The sequence below is a fragment of the Artemia franciscana genome, chromosome 18 (assembly GCF_032884065.1).
Source record: "Artemia franciscana chromosome 18, ASM3288406v1, whole genome shotgun sequence".
In the NCBI taxonomy this organism is placed as follows: Eukaryota; Metazoa; Arthropoda; class Branchiopoda; order Anostraca; family Artemiidae; genus Artemia; species Artemia franciscana.
The window spans coordinates 645343-667345 of NC_088880.1; the positions used below are offsets into that span (position 1 = coordinate 645343).

Genomic DNA, 22003 nt, shown 5'->3' on the forward strand with positions numbered 1-22003 from the left:
CATGTGCCATTTTTGTCGAAAATGAGCTATATATGTTTTTGTGAGTAAACATAGAACGAGGAATCCAACGGTCAGAATTGCATTATCTTGTACCGTTATCAAACAGTTCGTGGCAACGAACTGTAGTAAGGAGTGGCCCGGCTCAATAGTAACCAAAACTCTAAAAAATGGAAATTGGATGCCAATAGTTACATCAAAAGAATCAAACTTTAATGCTGATTTTAAATATATAACTTTCATCAAGATTAGTCTTACCTATCAAAAAATACGAGCCTGAGAAAATTTGCGTTATTTTAGAAAATATGGGGAAACACCCCCTAAAAGTCATACGATCTTAACAAAAATCACACCATCAGATTCAGCGTAGCAGAGAACTTCTTTATTGAAGTTTCGAGCCCCTATCTATAAAAATGTGGAATTTGGCATTTTTTGCCAGAAGACAAATCACGGATACGTGTTTATTTATTTTTTTTTCCCAGGGGTGATCGTATCGACTCAGTGGTCCTAGAATATCGCAAGAAGTCTCATTCTAAAGGAAATTAAAAGTTCTAGTTCCCTGTTTAAGTGACCAAAAAAAATTGGAGGGCACCTAGGCCCCCTCCCACGCTCATTTTTCCCGAAAGTCACCGGATCGAAATTCTGAGATAGCAGTTTTATTCTCTATAGTCGAAAAACCAAATAACTATGTCTTTGAGGACGACTTACTCCCCGCAGTCCCCGTGGGAGGGGCTGCAAGTTACAAACTTTGACCTGTGTTTACATATAGCAATGGTTCCTGGGAAGTGTACAGACGTTTTCAGGGGGATTTTTTTGGTTTGGAGGAGAATTAAGGGGGAGGAGTTACCTTGGAGGATCTTTCCATGGAGGGAATTCTCATGGGGAAAGATACTATCAAAGGAGGGGGGCAGGATTTTCTGGCATTATTGAAAAAAAACAATGAAAAAATAAATATGAAAAGTTTTTTCTACTGAAAGTGGGGAGCAGTACTAAAACTTAAAATGAACAGATATGAGAACGCATATGAGAGGTTTACCTCCCCGTAATACCTTGCTGTTTAAGCTAAAGTAGTTTTAGTAATTTCAACTATTTATTCTACGGCCTTTGTGATTCAGGGTTCAATCTTAAGGAAATGGGACAAAATTTAAACTTTAGTGTAAAGAGCGAGGTATCGACGAGGGGTGAGCCCCCTCATATACTCAATAAAAACATACGAATATAGAAGTTTGCTACGTAGGTTAATTCGTAAGTTACGTATATTTTTTACTTATGAAAACGTTGGTAAAAAATTAAACGTTATAGTTGCCTTTTTAAGCAATCAAGAAATTGGAGGGCAACTAGGCATCCTCTCTCGCTCCTTTTTTCAAAATATTTCGATTAAAACTATGTAAAAGCCATTTAGCCCCAAAAATTAATATGCAAATTTCGTTTTAATTATTTATGCGCGGAGAGCCAAGATAAAAAAAATGTGTTAATTCAAAAACATCCAGAAATTAAATAAAAAAAACGAAGTTTTTTTAAATGGAAGTAAGGAGCGAAATTAAAATTTAAAACGAACAGAAATTACTCCGTATATGAAAGGGGCTTTTCCTCCTCAACACCCCGCTCTTTACGCTAAAGCTTTTTACTATTTTAAAATATAGAGTTAAGAGAAAGAGTCAAACTTAAGCGTAAAAAGCAGGGCGTTGAGGAGGAAAAGCCCCTTTCATATACGGAGTAATTTATGTTCGTTTTAAGTTTTAATGTCGCTCCTTACTTTCATTTAAAAAAAACTTTTTTTTTGTTTAATGAAGATAAAAAAAAGAGACACGCACCAGTTTTGTCAGAAAAGGATCATCTAGTGAAGCTACAACATGGGGGACCTGGCATTTGTCTGCTTTTTATAAAGGAAAAAGGAGACATACACCAAAAAATGATTAAAATTGAATTCACTTAGAATACTTTTAACAAAAGGAGATTACCTTATCAATAGGAAAAAGCGAAAAACACCATAAAATAGACTAATTTTGAATTCACTCTAAGAATTTGAATTATATACTGAAAAGAGCATAAAAAGTTGGATTGGAACATATTCATTTTATCTCGATTACAGCCTACGAACTTATTTCCGTTTTTTTGGTTCTCCTTAAAACGGAAGGCTGGGCTAAATCAGTCCGTTCATAGACTTTTGGCCCTCTTGCGTTTGCTTAGTGAATACAATATTTTGTCTTATTCAACACTCAAGCATTCACTTATATAATTTCTGACCAACAAAAGTGCCAGCTCTTCAGAGAAATGAAATAATTTTAAATTTGCAAAAAAAAAATATGAACAAATCCTGATTTCAATCCTGATACCAAGATCATAAAAGTAATGTCTTATAAGCAAATACACTAAGCAATTATTTACAAATCAGTCTCAGCCAACTTATCAGACACAAATTCAAGCTTCGTACCGAAATTGTAATTCAAATCTAATCGGTAGAAAAAAGAAGAATACGGCATTAAACTTTACAGTCCCTATCGGCGGTGCTGACCTCCGTTTCTTGGCCCTTCAGTCAGGAAGTTTTCAGTCAGGAAGTTCAATGGGGAGTTGGGAGCCAGCAATCTGCTTAAAACATTTTCTACCTATGGTTTATATTTGGCAACTTATGGAGACATGATGACAATTTTTAGACTATGAATGGAACATGGAAGTCCTCCATTAAAAAAATGCTTACAGTGCCCATAACCGTGATATAATTCCTAAGAATTTCAAAGATAATCAAGAAAGGAACTATTGTGGCATTTTTTGTTTTGTATATAGGAAGTTATTGCCTAAAAAATTTCTAGCATAAAATTATGTATTACAAAAATTTTAGTCCTCTCTATTATAATGTATTTTCAGGAGGCACAAACTTTAGCATTGTTGTCGCTAAGACCCAACCACTTAAGGATTTGGACTTAGAGTCGATAAAATAGTCTTTAAGTGCCTTTTAAATGGGTCTGCCCCCCCCAAAAAAATGAAGAATTTTTCTTTTTTTTGCCCCAAACATTAAGGGAAGACAATTATAGATTAAAATCAAATTTTCAACTAAGTAACTGGCCATTTGAATAACTCCGTCAGATCCTCTGGGGTCTAGTCGTTCTTGGAAATACTTTCTTTTTTTTTTCTTTTTCTTTTTTTTTTTTTTTTAATTGACTAAATTTAAAAATACAAACAATTCAAAATTTCAACCTAGAACCGAAGGATAGGTGGTGGCGGGGGGGAGGGGCTGTAACTACCTTTTCTATTAATCTTGTTGGCCTGGTGTAGCTGGCCAGAGGCTGAATGCATGAATATCTCAATGGAATAGGACTCAATGAACGTATATTTTGTCTGCTTTTAGAAGACTAAAATGATCAAGTTCAAAAAGAAATTTTTCAGAAATAACGTAAATGTTACGCCATTCACTATTTTTATCAAGGTGAGCCAAAAGATGGCATGTCACAAAAATAAATAGTTTACGGAATAAGAAAACAGGAATACAATACCCCTTCAGCCATCCTTATTTCCTTCCTCCTACTTGACTTAGGAATAAATTAATGACCACTGCTAAATGTTTTATGGGTTTTCCGAATGTTTCTGTTGTACTGTCATTTAAACATGATTATTTTTATGCCTCAAAGAAAAAAGAATTTACAGTTTTGGCAATAATAAGTTTATTTTAATTCCACTGGAAAAAATTGCCTCTGTCTATGGTTTGCTTTTTTCATGCTTAAATACTTTCAACTTTGTTTTCCTTTGCCTCGAGAGTGGTAATAACCTGATCATCTACGCCTCTTGACTACAAAGATCCCTGCGACGGCTCAGCAACTTTACTTAGTCAGGATTGGTTGAAATGAATATTTTTTTTTTATATCAAATAAGTCTCGAAGAAAGATAATTATTTGCCACCTTATGCGAAAGCCGACTTGGGAGAGACTAAGTCTAACTAATAGGGATTAATAAAAAAAATAGGTTTATCTTAAAACTGAAATGCTAAAAATCTAACATAACACTATTTATGTCCACTTCTTAAACTTGAAGACTTATGTATTATAGTTTACCTCAGACAAGTTCAAGATATCTGTAAAGATATTATAATCTTGACTTTGAAACATTTAGATCAAGACAATTAGAACGAAACCTTGGAACTAGTCCCATAAATAGGCCAGGTAAAATTAACCGAACCTCAGAATCAGTGTTGTGGAAATGAAAAAAAGTATGTTATCAGCGAAAATAAGGAGAAAATCCAAATAAGGTTACCCGTTCTCCATCTTTTCCATGTCTACAGGTGCTATGTTCGGCCGTTGCTCGAGTACGCATGCTCAGTGTTGGGTCCATCTGCTACCCGCACGGCGTACCTATTAAGTGACATAGAGGCCTTCCAGAAAACAGCAACAAGGATTATACCCCGAAATCGTGACTTACCCTATGATAAAGCTCTCGCGAAACTGAATTTATCTCCACATAAAGTCCTGTTTGAACACCGGATTCTGGAATTTGGAAAATCTACTAATACCACTCCTACTACTAACTCACTGCAGCACCAAGCTGCCTGAGGCCAACACAGCTACGCACACTGCTCCTCCTTGATCTATTCAAGGCCCTTTTCTTTACACCCTCCCAGTAAGTTCCCATTTCCTTTAAATCTTTATGTATGACATCCTCCAATCCCAGACGAGGACAACCTACTTTCCGTATAGCCCCAGATGGTTGGCCAAAAAGGACAATCTCCGGCATTCTGTCATCCTTCACCCGCAGAACGTGTCCTAGCCATCTCAACCTTTCTTACATTATAGTCCTAGAAAGGAGGATTGAACCACATTTTTCGTAAAACCTACTGTTTGTACTGCTTGTCAGTCAGCCGGGTACCCAGAACAACAGAACAAAGGGTTTTTTAAAAAGTGCTCTGCTCAAAAACGACATCACAGGAAAACTGACGTTATTTTTGAAAGGTTTCTGGGTCTTTTCAAAAATTTCTATAAATCTGTTTTCATAATAAAATTGTACTCTTAAGGATATTGAATATGATCATTACTTTTCATGAATCAGCAACAATTGGCAATTTTGTCTCAACAACCAGTTTCTTTTTTAAACTTTAAAGGGTTGAAATGTGATTTATCCCAGAAACGCTGGTTGAATTTTGACAGAGCATAATAAAAGTATCAATGGATGTATTTATTTTCATCCCAGATAAACTATGTAAAAAACTACAAAACTACCTTTTGCTCTAGGTTCTTGTCATTAATAATTCTTCTTTGATAGCCATCAGTTATCTGACCAAGAGCATCTTTATCCCCTTCCCTTTTTCTTTCTTCACTGACAATGTGAGTATTTCACCTATTTTATTTAATATCTGGTGAACTTGTTTTAGTTGTTTCTTCGTCACTACATTCCAAATTTGCTTATTTTCCTGACCCAACCACTTTCCTGACCCAACCACTTTCCTGGCCCAACCACTTTCCTGACCCAACCCAACGACCACTTGCACTGCTCATCCCATGGACATTCTCCAACAGATCAAATTGGACTTGTATTGCAGCAAGAGTATTAAGAAACAAACGCATAAAACTTCACAAGAACAAACCTAAGGGGAGGGAGGCAAGAGGGGCAGCTTACTCTAGGCGCTTGTTTGTAGAAAGCAATAGCTTGTAAGTCAATTTTCGCTTTCACTAGACAGAATTAAAATAGCCAATAGATCTAATTAGACTTACATTACATGAAGAGCATAAACAAACATAACCGCATAAAGATTGACACAAACCTAAGGGGAGGGGGTAAGAAAGGAAGGCCACACTGGGTGCTGGTTTGTATCATTAAATAGAATGAAAACCCTAATTTTCAAGCTGAAGAAAATGCCGACGTTTAGGATGGAGAATAGACATAGCTTTGTTTGGGGTGCGATAGGGATAGAAGAGGGGACAGATGGGGTGAAATGGGTAGAAGTTCCCTCCCTAAGCAATGTCTATAGGTAATCATACTCGTAGGAAACAATTTTTGCATTCGTCTAATACCCTTCCAAGGTGTTTGGACAAGAGGAGGTGCCCTAATCTGAGAACCTTCAAAATGTAGTTCTAATTTCATGACAACACCGGTGGAAAGTGCATTTCTTAGCTTTGAACGCTAAAAGTAATGCGTGTGAGTGGTGATGTAAAGCTTTATAGTTGGCACATTTAAATTTAGCAAAACATGTCTTTTTTTTCAATTGGTCAACTTCAAAATTGATATAGTGCTTCCAATATAGAAAAAAATATATAAGTACAACTATTTTACTAAGCTCTAAAACAAACATTTCTTTGAACCGTGGTGTCGAAAGGTGCTGGCGTTAAATAAAATGATAAGAACAGCCTTTGTTATTCTTTTCAGCCTTACACCCTCAGCTATCCCTGAGATATTGTTGATATGCTCTTTTGTCCACTAGCATGTAAACAGTGTATCTTAATTTCGGGCGGCAGCGCTCTATGTTTCCCATTAAAGTATAACTTAATACATTTACATTTTTGGATCTAAGGATCCAGGATCCCCCAGGTTAGAACCCCTGATCTTCCCAATAACAAACCCTCTATGCACAAAACTATGTAGGCAACTTGTATATAGCCGTTTCCTAACGTGCTGCTGGGTCATTTTCTTCCCGAAGGTACAGTTATTAGATCTTGTGGCTAGCTCAAACGAATTGGGAACCTCAAAATCTTGATCAGAGGCCTTTCGTGGGAGGGGGTGTTTGTAAAAATGGAGCGAAAGGTGTATCCTGGATTTGCGCTTGAATTTTTAGCTCTTAAAAAGGGATATTTCTGTTCATGAAAGATAGCTGTTGGGTTACTATAAATTCTCAACCTCGTAGACATTAAATCTTTTCATATTAGCTAAGAAATTTTCTCTTTCAGTTCTTCGTGTTAAAATATCCCACTCACCAGGGAAACAGAAACAAATGTTTCTTTCCATGTAAATTTTTTTACCAAACCTTCCAAACTCAGCTGTTTAAGTACCTTGTTCAAGGAGGTCCTAATCTACATTCAGAATATTGGACTACTCGAGTACTGGCAACTTAAAAATGAGCACTTTTTTTAATAAAAAAAATAGGTGATGGTGATTTCCTCCTTGAATGACGAAATAATCAAATGCTTAACAAAGATTTAACAGTAAAGTGGCAGCTATCCATCTTCATAAAAAATGATATCCTTGCAAATCAAACAGTTCGTGGTAACGAACTGTAGTAAGGAGCGACCCGGCTTTTAAAGCTAGTAAAAAGTTCGAAAGAATAAAGTTAGAATCCACAGGATTCCAAACGTTAAATATCATTTTTTGAGGCTAAATGTTGGCTGACCGTTTGGAACCCAGAAGGTCTGTCATCAAATTCTCAAGGGGCTTGTTATCATTGAAGGTTATTGAAAATTTGATGTTTGACTATGAAATTTTACAAGAAAATGCTGCTTCGTATTATCAGAAAAACAAAGAATTTTACTCTAATGATGTAAGTTTCACTAAAACTGAATATCTCGATTTTCAGCTACATGTGGTAACCCTTTCCCTCCCTCCCCCCCCCACACGCGACGGTCATTGGCTATAAGACTGTAACAGAAACACTCTAATAAAACCGCCAAAAATGACATTTGCGTCATCTAATTTTCTTAATGCTTTGGTCATGCGAGATGCCATTGCAATAGACACACAGAGACTTGAGACTCCATAAAGCAAAAACCTGTCTCCCGGTTTAAGGCTAAAACCACAGAGAAACAGGAAGTTTATTTGTAGAAAAAAGTTGTGACTATAAATCTTTCGAACTTTTTACTAGCTTAAAATCTCATAAGAAAGAACTAATCAGGTTTTGCCTTCTTCCTACTGGCTTTAAATGCAACAGAGCAGGAATGGGTAAATGCAACAGTAGTTTTTGGTCCACTAAAACTGAATATCTCAATCCTCAGAAGACAATGAAAGAAGTTAAATGCTTTATCTGTGTTTTCCAGGAAGGTAGGAGCTGGATTTTAGTACTAAGAGTCAAGGAATCTTAAAGAAAATCACATCTATTTTTTTTTTTTTTTTGCCAAAAGAAAGATCACAGACGCGTGTTTAAGGTGATCGCATGAACCAATAAACCTAGAATATTAGTAAAGTGCAAAATCGATCGGAAATTGAAAGTTCTAGTTCATTTTTAAGTGACAAAAGAGAAAGAAGGGCAACTAGTCCCCGTCCTCCTACCACCCTTTTTTCAAAGTCATCCTATATAATTTTCAGAAAACTATTTTGTTCAGGATAGTTTAAAGGCCAAACAATACTTATGACGATAGCTTAATCTCGCATTTCCTAGGGATAGGTTTTTAAGTGATGAAATTTTCCTTCTTTTATACGAATATTATTTATCATTTAGAAGTATCAAGACATTTTTTGGACGGGGGAGGAGGTAAATTTTCTCTTTTTGGAATTTTCCATGAAAAACATTTCCAACGGGAGAGAAGTCCAGGGGGTTAACTTTCCAGATTAAATTCTACACTGGGGAACTTTTCTGGAAGTTTTATACGAAATTCTATTCAATTGTCTTGCTTTTTTCCTTGCCAACTCAATTTCGCATGTGGAGATGCTTAGGGGAATTATCAAGGGAAAGTTTTTAGAGGGTTGGCGCTCATATGTCTTTTTGACCATTGGCATGTAAACACTGTGCTTTAGTTTCTCCCAAGGGTTAGGTGAGTGATATACCCCCTGAATCCTGAGTAGTTAGATCTTCTGAGCAGTTTGAGAAAAATGGATGTCTCAAAATCTAAAGCAGGGGAGAAAATAGAGCAAGGGAGTGATCCTGTATTGGCGTTTAATTTTTCACAACCCTTAAAAAGGGACATTTTTGTTAATGTAATATAGTTGCTGGAACATAATAAATTCCCAACCTTGTTGAACCTAAATCTTTTCTGATTATCTAAAAATGTGTCTCCCTCCCTTCTTCATGCTAAAAATATCCCAAACACCAAGAAAAAAGATAAAATATTTCATTCCCCATAAAAGTTCTACAAAGTCCCAAATTTTGATCTCCCCCCCCCCAAAAAAAGTAGGTTCTTGAGCTCATTGTCTCAGGAGGTCCTAATTTATATTTAAAATATTTAGATTACTGGAGTAGTGGCAACTTAAAATTAGCATTTTTTCAAATAAAAAAGATGAAAAATATCAGAGCTTAGTGGCTCCTTGAAATACTACTAAAAGAATAAAATACTTAACAAATATTTAATTGTAAAGCAGCAGCTATTCATTTATCTATCCTTATGAAAAGTAAATAAAAGTTCTCACTCTTTACACTATGGTTTATTTTAGAGCCTTTAAGAAGGCTTATAATTCTAATCAAACTTGCATCGTGTTTCAGAGTCATTCTTAATCAACTGGAAAAAAAAAAAATCAAACTTAAGCGTAAAGAACGAGTAAATAGCGACGAAGACCTCATTGCCTTTCCATCAAAAATACCGAAAACTAGAAGAACAATTGGGAATTTCTCAAGACAGTGGGAACAAATTAGAATGAATATTTACTATTAAATGTTTATTAAAAACGTGTTTTTTTAAATCATTCTCTTTCATTTCAATGAACTGTCTAGTTTCATCACAATTTATTTATCAGTCCTGGTTGAACTTCACTGAGGTAAGGATGCATGGACTGTTTTGGAAAATTTTTCATTTTAGTTTTATTGATTTTATCCTATTGTAAGTTTTTTCTTCTTGTATATTGTTGTATTGCTGAGGACGGCCCTTGCATATAAGGCCGAAATATTCATTCTAGTTTGGTTCCCAATGTCTTGAGAAATTCCCCGTTGTTCTTCTTGTTTTTGGTGTTTGAAAGAACGAGCTATTGAAAAAGATGTGACACCCTTTGTAGGTTAGAATTTGGATCGGACGAAATTGAGGAAAAAAGGGGACTTGGGAGGGATGCTAGCTGCCATTCCATTTTTAAGTCTCTTAAAAATTTTGCTAGAACTTTTAAATTCAGTTCAAATGTGCCCTCTCCTGATATTCTAAGACTACTAGTTCGATGGGATCAGACCTAGGGGAAAATACAAAAATAAACAAACAAATAAACATGAATTTGTGATCTTTCTTCTCGCAAAGAATAACCAAATTCCATATTTTGCAAAAAAGACCTTGAAACTTCTGCAATAGGGTTCTCGAGAACCCTATTGCAGAATAAAGGTTCTCGAGAACCCTATCTCAAGATAGATAGGCTGCTCAAATTTTGAAAATGGCTGCTCAAAAAAGAGCAGCCATTTTGCTCTTCAATTTCAACTAGAAATTGAAGAGCAAAATGTGATTCTTCGCTTCTGAGGAGAATCACATTTTGAGCTTTTAAAAAGGCTAAAAATAACCTAGTTTTTCAAAAGGCTTTTTAAAAAGTGCTCTTCTCGAAAATGACATCACAAGAAAACTGACGTCACTTTTGAAGGGTTTCTGGCTCTTTTCAAAATTTTCTGTAAATTTGTTTTCATAATAGTATTTTACTTTTAGCGATACTGAATATGATAATTACTTTTCGTGAATCAACTACAATATGGAAATTTTTTCTCAGCAGCTAGTTTCTTTTTAAAACTTTAAATGCTCAAAATATAATTAACTCCAGATGAGACAGTTGAATTTTGAAAAAGGATAATAAAAGGTATCAAGGGATGTATTTACTTTCATCCCAGATAAACCATGTAAAAAACTGCATACTTACTATCTGCTCTTGATCCGTTTCCTTAATTTTTCTTCTTAATTTGTTCACCATCAGTTGTTTGACCAAGAGCATCTTTATCCACTTTCAATTTCCTTTTTTCACTGATAATGTCCGCACTTTCTTCCATTTTATTCAATATCCGGTGATTTTTTGTTAATGATTTCTTCGTCCCTACATTCCAAATTTTCTAATTTTCCTGATCCAACCCATTACTAGCAATGCTCTTTTCGAGGACACTCTTCAATAGATCAAATTGGACTTGCAATGTATCAAGAGCTTAAACAAACATAAACGCATATATCTTCACAGAAAAAAGCCTAAGGGAAGTGGAAAGAGGGGTGACCTACTCTGAGCTCTGGTTTTTTGGAGGTAATAGCTCGTAATGCCTGCTCTGGGTACTGGTTTGTATGAGGCATTACCTCATAAGTCATTTTTCACTTTCATTCAATAGAATTAAAACCCTAAATATCCAGCTCCAGAACATGCCAACTTCTTGATATATAGAATAGGCGTGATTTCGTTTGGGGAGCGATAGGGACAGAAGAGTGACGGCTGGGGTGAAAGAGGGAGAGGTCTCTTCCCTAAGAAAGGTCTATAGTTAATCAGACCCGTAGGAAACAATATTTTGCAGTCGTTTAAGATTCTTCTAAGGTGCTTTGACAGGAAAAAGTGGCCTAATCTGAGGACATTCATAAGGTGGCTATAGTTTCATGACTATTCCAGTGGAAAGTGATGTTCTTAGTTTTGAACGCTAAAAGCAGTATGAGTGTGTGGGGTTTAAAATTTTTATAGTGGGGACTTTGATATTGAATAAAACATATCTCTTGCTGATTTTCCATTAGTCAACTCCAAAATTGATATAGCACTTCCAATATAGACAAAACTATAGTTGTGAAACTACTGTACTTAGTTCTGACTTCAATACTTCTGTGAATTGTGGTGTTGAAAGGTGCCAGTGTTAAAAAAAATAATAAGAAAGGCGTTTATTACTCTTTTGAACTTTAAACCCTCAGCCATTGCTGTGATATTGCTGATACACTTTTTTTAAGCCTTGCCAGGAATAAATTTTCTGGCATGGGTCATGAAGCCCTAAATCGCCTTTTCCACCTCGCTCCGGTTGGCCCGTTTACGTAAAAGATAGATAGATAGATAAGTGTAATTCAAAGGCCCATGGGCCATATACACACAAAAATATAAATAAATAACAAACAAACAAGGAAATTAAACAACAGTACACATCGCAAACACGCACAGAAACAGAATACAACGCGAAAATGGAAAACATTTTACGAGAGTGGGAAACCTTTCACGGAGTTGGAAACCTTTCATTGTTAAATAAAAAATGTTTTGAAACATATCAGTTTCTTATAAAATGAGTTGTTAATTATAATCTTCCAGCTCCCCACTATCAAGACAGGAAGATCGACAGTTGAGCAGAATCAAACGGTTAGACAGATCATTGAGAAGACAATTGAATTCAACCAAGTTAAGGATTCCACAAGTTGGACCCCCTCGTCTTCCCAATAACAAACTTTCTATGCAAACAACTACACAGGCAACTTGAATAGCATACAACCCTTGCCTAAGGTGCTATTGGGTCATATCCTCCCTTAAGGTACAGTTTTTAGATCTTATGATTAATTTGAGCGAATTGGATATCTCAAAATCTTTATCAGAGGTCTTTCGGAGGATAGGTAAAAATGGAGAAAGGGGTGCATCCTGGATTGCTAGTAAACTTCTAACTTTTAAGAACTTCTAATTCTTCTAATTTCTAATTTCTAACCTAAGACTTACAAAGGGTGTAATGATTTTAAGGGTATGGATTCCTCTGGAATCTAAATGCAATTTGAAATTTTACTATTTTTCTTATGAAGATGGATAGCTGCTACTTTACAAACAAATCTTTTTCAAACAACGTCATTCTTTGAGGTAATTACCCTAAATTGATTTTTTTATTATTACTATTAAAAGAAGTGCTCATTTTAAGCTGCCATTACCCCAGTAGTCCAAAGTTTCTGAATGTAATTTAGGACCTCCTTAAACAAAGAATTTAAGCAGCCGAGTTTTGGAAGGTTTGAAAAAATATTGGGGCTTTTCAAGCCTTTTTATGAAGAATCATTTGTTTCTTTTTTTTTGTTGTTGTTGTTCGGGATATTTTTACCTTGAAGAACAAAAGTATCAAATTGCTTAGCTAAAATGGAAAAGACTTAATTTCTACAAGGTTGGGAATTTATGGTAGTCCTGCAGCCGTCTTCCGTGATTAAACATATATTAGTTACATTGCATCAGTAATAATCGGAAAACTCATAAAACATACAATGGTGGAAGTTAACGTATACCAAAGTAAAGGAGGAGGTGAGAAACAAGGATGGCTGAGGAGGCATGGGGAGCCTAAGAATTTTTTTGATTTCTTGTAGGCTTATCGTTTTGTAAAATGTCATCTTTCGATTCACTTTAACAGAAACACTGAATGACATAGCAATTTAATTTTGATTTTTTTTTTTTAAAACAACAAATCTAAATATTTTTGTCTTAAACTATCAAATTCAAAAATAGAGTGCATAAGTTTTTGACTGAGTAAGGACATTGATTAAAAGTAGCCACATCAAAACAGAAAAACAGAGAAAATATTATTTCATTACCTCTCTTATAGCTTTATGCTCTAGCGTTCTATTAAGGTTTAATTTCTTAATACCTAATACACAATAGAGATGAATAAATTTATGTTTGTTTATGCTATATTTGCGCTGCAAGTTCAATTTGTTTTATCGGAGAATGTCCATGCTGGGGTAGTTAGTAATAGCTTGAACCATGACAACAAGGAAATTTATGATGCAGAGACTCAGAAATCAACCCCAAAAATTCAACGGGTATTGAACAAAATCAGCGAAACTACACACATGGTAGGTGAAGAAACCAAAACGAAAGGGGGTAAACATATTCTTGGTCAGAAAATTGATAGAGTTGAACATAACAAGGATAATGACAAGGGGAAAGAGCAAGACGCAAAAAGTATTGACAACGCCAGGCAAGTTAAACCAACGGTCAAAATTAATTTAGATGACGACACAAGCCCAAATTTTGACAATGATATGACAACTTCCAAGACTTTATACTATAATGATGTTTTCAAAAGTATGGAATATCTAAAAAGTAAAAAATCTCTTTTGGCATTTCTCCATAGAATTAACCAGTTCAAAAGTGACAATTCTGAATTAAGCAATAGAAAAACATTGAAATCACTGTCAAAGAAAATTGCGAAAATGAAAGATATCCTCGGTATAACTAATTCACCATTTTTGAATTTCACAGAATTTACTTCAGTGGTTGAGTTACCGACAAATTTTCCAAATAGGCGCATTGGAGACTTAGCATCTCACGATGGAGAACTATTTTTAAAAACTCTTGAAAAACAACGAAGCCTGTTATGGAGTCAAATACAGTCAGAAGCAAAAAAATTGGTCGACTTTCTTATTGGAGATGAGCGACACGAGCCGTTATTCTCAACAAAACTTAAAACTGCTTTAGTCGACTTAGACAAAAAGGTGATGATAATGAGGCTCCTCATTTGTCAAATTAATATAAAACATTTAGGTCCCCATACTGCTGAATATCCTATTTGGAAGAGCAAGCCTATAAAGAATAAATCTTGTTCAAATTGGCTATCTCGTGTTGTTTTCATGGAAGGCCATATTGATTATATGGTTACAGGCTTTCTTGAAAATCACAAAAAAGATCCAAGTTTGTTTATTGAAGCACATTTAGACAGAGGAATTCTGTCAATATTGCAATTGAAGCCGAAGGCAGAGAAGGATGCGAATCCTAAAATATACGACCAATATTTTGCTAGTCTTGATTATTGATTCTACGTTTCACTCTATAAAATCTTCAAGAATACTTCATCAATTTAGAATTTTTTGGCGGGTTTTGAAACAAGCTTTAGTGCTTGGATAAGAAGTTCGAAGAAACGATAGAAAACTAAAAGGTGAAACTTCATTCTTGGATATCTTAAGAAAGACATTTAACTTTGTACCGGATATGTTTAGGTTTAATGAGACTTATATTAATGGATAGTGTGAATTATCTTTACTGTTTAAACAAAGCAGTTTTTTCTTTTAAAGTTTAGGAGGGTAGAGTCTCTAAAAATTTACTAATATTACACCACCAATTCTTAGTCGTTCTAAATGATAACTATTCCTATGGAAGGATCTTTTGTTAATGGACCTTTTTTCTATGGGACGGTCACCCGAGGATGTGACTGGCAAAATAATTTTTAAGCCATCAGATTCTTTGGATTCTAAATGAAAAGCTTGACACCATTGACACCTTGACACTGTTATGTTTGACACCGATTCTTGACACCGTTGTGTTTCTCAGTGTTTTCATGAATTACAAACTTTAGCTATTAGTGTAACCTGCCCTACCAGTCCACCTACCTGCCCTACCATTATTATAATAGTATTATTATGGTTGTGACCCACGATTATAAGCTTCATCATCCTGCATATAAAGATTTAGTTTTTTTTTGCAAAAAATGGATTTTATTTTCTACACTGTGTTTTTGCATTTTACATTAAGCACCTTCAAATTTGCCATTTAACTAATCTCTATTATTTCTCTGTATAGGGTAGAGAATTAAAGACGATACATCCGTGCTAAATTTGCAAGCAAGTGACTTCTGCTATTTTACAAGCCTGTAGGGTTTTACCCATTGCTATTTAAGTTCGTCATTAAAATTGCCCTTGCTAAAAATATCACACAGGAAACTTACAGTCCCATGGCTTGAGCAACAAGGAAAAGCAATTGACCTGAAAAACAAGGATCGTTACGGCAGCTTAGTTAAATCTTTATGAAAAGCAATTTTTTTCCTTTCTACAGTTAGGTCACCGAAAAATAATAAAGTGCTCTTTAAGGACTCATTTTAAATGAAATCGCTAGTTTTAGTGTATTTTGCAATAAATAAGGAAAAGAGTATTTACTGTAAAATCAATTTTTACGAAAAGCCACCTTTTTGTTAAATTACACAAAGGATCAGTACAATTTATTACAAATGGAGATTATGTAAGTTTAGCGGCATCCTGGTTGTAAATATAGCTGAAACCTAGTAAAGAATAAATCACGCCATATAGTAAATTCTAGTTAATGTAATACAAGCAAAGGAAAAAAGAGGAGTGGGAGGGGGCTTTGTTTACCATTAATATTATTAGTCACACAAAACAGCACTATAACTTTTTATTTCCGTTCAAACGAACCCTCTCTCGATGTTCTAGTACTATTGTTCTGATACGAGAACCGCTGAAAAAAAAACTAACATGCATCCACAATCCCCCTTCAAGCAAAAAAAATGAAATTTCACTTTTTTGATCATAGGTCGTTAAAACCTCTACCGCAAGGATTTCTGATACGCGGAATCTGATGTTTTAATTTTTATTAAGATTGGTCAATTGCTCAGAAATCAGGTAAATTTTCTAAGGGTCTTAACCCTTTTGGGTGATGCAAAATAAACGGCTTAATAGTAACTGAAACTCCTCGTTGCTTCAAAACTCTTTTTATGCAGACTCATCAAATTTAATGTTACCCACTAAAAGCTACGATCTCGATTCTCGAATACACTGAATCTGATGGCGTCATTTTCATTAAGGCTATTTCAACCCTCTAAGGCTGCTCTTGTTTTCTTAAAAACCAATCTAATTTTCTAAGGATCGTAGCTTTTAGTGGGTAACAGTGAGCCTAACACATTGAGTAACACATGAGCCTGCATAAAAAGAGTTTTGAAGCAACAAGGAGTTTCAGTTATTATTAAGCTGTCAAAAAAGGGTTAAGACGTTAAAAAGTTAAAAAGGGTTATTAAGCCGTTTCACTCCTTACTGACAGTTGGCTAGCAAGAACCGTTGGGAAAAATGATGTCATAACGACTTTCCTTTATATTCCAGAAGATTCGGTACCTTACAAACGATTTTGTGAGTAATACGTCGGCTGATCATCTTAAAACCAGGAGGTTCATTATCAAATGGTCAATGAGACTAGTTACGATTGAAAGCTCAGACGCCACTCTTACAATAATCAAATAGCATTCTTTTGAGCTAGTTTCTTACGTATTTCTTACGGGTATTCTAGAATATTTTTGAGACTACCCTCCCTGATCCTTAACAAGATTTTATTAAATAAAAACAAAACAAGTTTTCTTTAACTGAAAGTAAGGAGCGATATTAAAACTTAAAACGAACAAAAATTAATCTGTATATGAAAGGGGCTGTTCCCTTCTCAACGCCCCGCTCTTTACGCTAAAGTTTGACTCTTTCTCTCAACTCTACTTTTCCAAACAGTAAAAAAATATAACTTAAAGAGCGAGGCGTGGAGCAGGGAACAGCCCTTTTCATGAACGGAGTAATTTCTTTTCGTTTTAAGTTTTAATATAGCTCCATACTTTCGGTAAAAAAAGATTGTTTTTTTATTTGATTTCTGAACATTTTTGAATTAATGCATATTTTGATTGTGGCTCTCCGCACATGAATAATTAAAACAAAATTTGCATATTAATTTGTTTTTATGGCTAAATGGCTTTCTCATAGTTTTGATCGGACGATTTTGATAAAAAAGGAGCGGGGGAGTAGGCCTAGTTACACTCCAATTTTTTGGTTATTTAAAAAGACAACTGGAACTTTTAATTTCTTACGAACGTTTTTATTAGTAAAAATATACGTAACTGATGAATTAACTTTTGTAACAAACTATTATATTTGTATGTTTTTATATAGATATGACACCCTCGTCAATACCTCGCTCTTTACGCTAAAGCTTAAATTTTGTCCCAATTCCTTAAAAGTGACCCCTGAATTACAAAGGCCGTAGAATAAATAGTTAAATAGTCTATTGTAGGGTTCTTGGATACTCTGAATCTGATGGTGTGATTTTGTTTAAGATTCTATGACTTTTACGGGGTGTTTCCTTCTGTTTTCTAAAATAAGGCAAATTTTATCAGGCTCCTAACTTTTAATAGGTAAGTTTAAACTTAATGATAATTACATATTTAAAATCAGCATAAACATCTGATTCTTTTGATGTATCTTTTAGCATCGAAATTCCGTTTTTTAGAGTCTTGGTTACCATTGAGCCGAGTCGCTCCTTATTACAATTACCACGAACTGTTTGAAAGTTCTTCTCCGTATAATCAGAAAATCTAAATTTGAACTCTCTAATGATATAAGCTTTTATTAACACTGAATGTATCTATCTTTCGAAGAAAATGAGAGACGTTAAAGGGTTTGATTTCCAGGAAAGTATGCGTCGGCTTTTAGCTTTCAGTCGATTAATCAGATCTCTTATCCACGCTATAAAGCGTATTACAAGATCCCGAACCAATTCTAAATATTTTGACCACAAGAACTAAAAAAAACGAAAAAAACAGTTGACCATTATTGGGTGATTGTTCAAGCAATTAAATATATTTTAAATGTTTAGAAATATTTTATTAATAGTGGAGTATTGCTATCTAGTAAACATGTGGTTTCTCCTCAAACAAATTGCAATACAAACAAGTTTTTCACCATCCGACTAAAAAATATGTGCCACTTTGGAATCCAAAAGGTTTACTGGTCTAGCTCTTTCGTGAATTTCAAATAACAGTAAATGCGATTAGATATATCTTTTCTACACTCTTCTTCTTCTTTTTTTTTGCTGATGAACACGAAACTAAATGTTTAAAGTCAAAAGAATTGTTTGGGACCTATGTGGCAATGTGGCAATTGTAAAGGAACAACCCGTTCGACCTTAGGTAATTGATCTCTGTTGGGTATACTATAGTTGGGTATATTGATCCTTTTATTTGAACTAGCGTTTTGTCTCAGCTAAGGGAAGCTGTTTGACAGATTTTTTTTGTTGTTGCCGAATATGCATTGCGAATTCCTTTACTCCTCTTCATTCTTACTCAGTTACATAAAACTGAGGTTTCAGGCATATTGGACGTTAGCTAGACCCAGTCTTGGCTGTTACTAAGGCGCGAGGCTGGAAAAGTTTCCCCTTAGGCCAAGTTTAAAATACACCTGCAGACTGAATCTCTTCCTCAACCTAACTCTCTCTCAATGCTATAAGCCCCAAACAATACTTTTGACTTTTAGTATTTAGTTTCACGTTCATCAGAAAAAAGAGCGTAGAGCGTAGAAAAAAATGACAAATGATCAGCAAATCACATTTGCTGGTATTAACTCAATCAATGTTTTTTAGCTCAAGCTGAAATTCAAACTCAAAAGCTCTGATTTATGAAAAAGCTAGAGTGGCAAACTTATCGATGACCTATCAAATCGTATTTTTTTGTATTTACTCGGTCAACATTTTTTACCTCAAGCTGAAATTCTAACTCAAAAGGCTATAATTTATGAAAAAGCTAGAGCGGCAAACTTATTGATGACCTATCAAATTGTATTTTTTGGTATTTACTCGATCAACATTTTTAGCCTCAACTTCAAATTTTAAACTAAAAAAACTCAAATTTATGAAAAAGCTAGAGTGGCAAACTTTTTGAGTTCGGAATCAGCACATATTTCTTGGTCGGATGATGAAAGAATCATGCGTAGAGCAATTTATTTGAGGCTATTCCTTTTTTTCACAATTTTCCTAGAACATCTCCCCCAAGCACACTCTCTCGCGAAGTTTTCAGCCCCAAACAATTCTTTTGACTATAAACATTTAGTTTCATGTTCATTAGCAATAAAAGAGCATAAAAATGAACATATTTAATCACATTTTCTCGTATTTAGTCAATCAACATTTTTCACCTCAACCTCAAAAAACTTAATTTGTCAAAGAGAATGATTGGTAAACTATTATGATTCAAGATCAGCACATATTTTTGGGTTGGGTAGTGAAAGAATCATTTGTATAGCATTTCGTTTGAGGTTGACTCATTTTTCTCGAAATTTTCCTAGACAATTTTCCTATAGCAGCAAAATATTTGTCTTGTAAATAGAAAGTGTACCTTCCTAAGCATTTGGCTGCAATTGCGCTATTTTCAAATGCCCTCTAGCAAAATGAGCTTGAATATACAAACCAGATCTTTCTTGTGATTTCTAAGAAATTCTGTACTAATATAATCAATGTGGCCATCTATGAAATTTAGACGGGATTCCCAATTTGTGCAAGACTTATTCTTCGTGGGTTTACTCATCCAAATAGGATTTTCAGCATTACGGGGACCTAAATATTTTATATTAATTTGGCAGATGGCATTATTAGCACCTTTTTGTCAAAGTCTTCTAAAGCAGATTTAAGACTTATTAAGAATGATGCTGGTGCTGTCCTTTTCCGAATAGAAGTGGAATCAGTCTTTTTTTAATGACTATAATGGACTCCAAAACAAGTTTTTTTTTCATTTTAAAGAGTTTTTAAAAATAGTTCTTCATCCTCGAATCCTAACTTTCCAATACACCTCTTTTGAAAATTAAATATAAAAAAAACAAGTTTTTTTAACTGAAAGTAAGGAGCGACATTAATACTTAAAACGAACAGAAATTAATTCGTATATGAAAGGAGCTGCTTCCTCATCAACGCCCCGCTCTTTACGCTAAAGATTGACTCTTTTTCTCAACTCTACTTTTTAAAACAGTAAAAAACTTTAGCGTAAAGAGCGGGGCGCTGATGAGGAAGCAGCCCCTTTCACATACGAAGTAATTTCTGTTCCTTTTAAGTATTAATGTCGCTCCTTACTTTCAGTTAAAAAAAATTGTTGTTTTTTTATTTAATTTCTGAACGTTTTTGAATCAATGCATGTTTTGATTTTGGCTCTCCGCAGAGGAATAATTAAAACGAAATTTGCATATTTATTTTTTTGGCTAAATGGCTTTCTCATAATTTTGATCGAATGATTTTGAGAAAAAAAGGATCGGGGGAGGAAGCCTGGTTGCCCCCCGATTTTTTTGGGTTACTTAAAAAGGCAACTAGAACTTTTAATTTTTTACGAATGTTTTTATTTGTAAAAGATATACGTAACTTATAAATTAGGTTAAGTAACGAACTTTTGTATTCTCATGTTTTTATTACATATATGAAGGGGTTCACCCCCTCGTCAGTACCTCGCTCTTTACAGTAAAGCTTAAATTTAGTTCATTAAAATTCAAATAAACGGATTTAGTTATACCAATGATATTTTTCAGTTCTTTAACTTTTTTTGAGTATACTTTCTATTATTTTCTACCATTTTACTCAAAATAGTTATTATGAATTCTACATAGAAGTGTCAGAAGAGATATTTTTACTTTGTATAAATTTTAAACTTTTGAAAACATTTTTATTGTTTAAAGTTGTCATTTGTTGTCATTAACTTTTTACTTGTGTTGTCATTCCAGTTAATTTTGTTTCATCATTAATTTCTCTGGTCTGCCCTTGGCCCTTGTCATTAATCTTTTTATTTTGAAGTATATAAATTTTTCGATCAAGAGTTACAATATCACCTTTCATTTCAGTTTTTTTGCTTACAATACAAACATTTTAAGATATTTTATTAAATAAAAAAAAAAAAAAAAATATGATGAAATTATTAAAATTATTGTGAAATGAAATTATTATACCGAATTATATGCAGCCCCTCATGCTCCTTTAGACATCATTGTCCCCCCTCCACTGAGTTATGATTTATTGGTTTCCCAATTTATTTTCAACTTTGCCACTACCTGGGCACCGGAATATTATTGAGCTAATGTTCCGATATAATGATCTGTTTAATTTAAATAATTGAATTTATGTTCTTTTAATTATGTTTAATTAAAAGAAAATATTGTTCTGTTTAATTGCAAATTTGACAGAAAATTGGTAAGGTCAGTGCCTCTTGTAATTCCTATTAATTCATTTTGCAATGCCTAATGGTCTAAAAAATAAAATTTTCTTTTATGACAAATCGAGTAAATAGTTACCATTCCTGAATTAAGTACAAATAGGAGTGATTTCTCAATAGACTTTTGTTTAAACACGTTTTTTAGGTTTTTGACTATTGAGAATCATGGTTCGTTTTTTTTCTAGGTTGCAGCTGTTGCTGCAACCATGATCTAACTAATTGATGAAATTTTGCTATTGTATCAGTGGTATATATCCTGAATTTATTTCTCTAATTCCACAAAAGCAAGCTGATGTAGCAACAGGTAACCTTCATTGGATTTTCTCGTTATTTTCCCTGATAATATTACTTTTTTCAATTCCAGAACACTGATTCTGAGATTCAATCAAATTTACTGGGCCTATTTATGGGACTATTTCTAAGGAGTCATTCGAATTGTCTTGATCTAATTGTTTTTAAGTCAAGGTTATAATTTCTTTACAGATGTCTCTGACTTGTTTTAGGTAAACTATAGCACAT

At 34.2% G+C, this 22003-nt stretch overlaps 1 protein-coding gene across 4 annotated transcripts in view; it reads left to right on the top strand.

Moving 5' to 3' along the window:
- The window catches only part of LOC136038473 (uncharacterized), a 181881-nt gene that overhangs the window by 17466 nt on the left and 142412 nt on the right, over nucleotides 1-22003 (top strand). For 3 of the 4 annotated variants that reach the window (XM_065721541.1, XM_065721538.1, XM_065721542.1), the window contains exon 2: nucleotides 12058-12274. The exons of the other annotated variant lie outside the window; for it this stretch is intronic. The gene's annotated coding sequence lies outside the window, so the exon portion shown is untranslated. The remainder of the gene's footprint in view (nucleotides 1-12057; nucleotides 12275-22003) is intronic. 4 annotated transcript variants of the gene reach the window in all.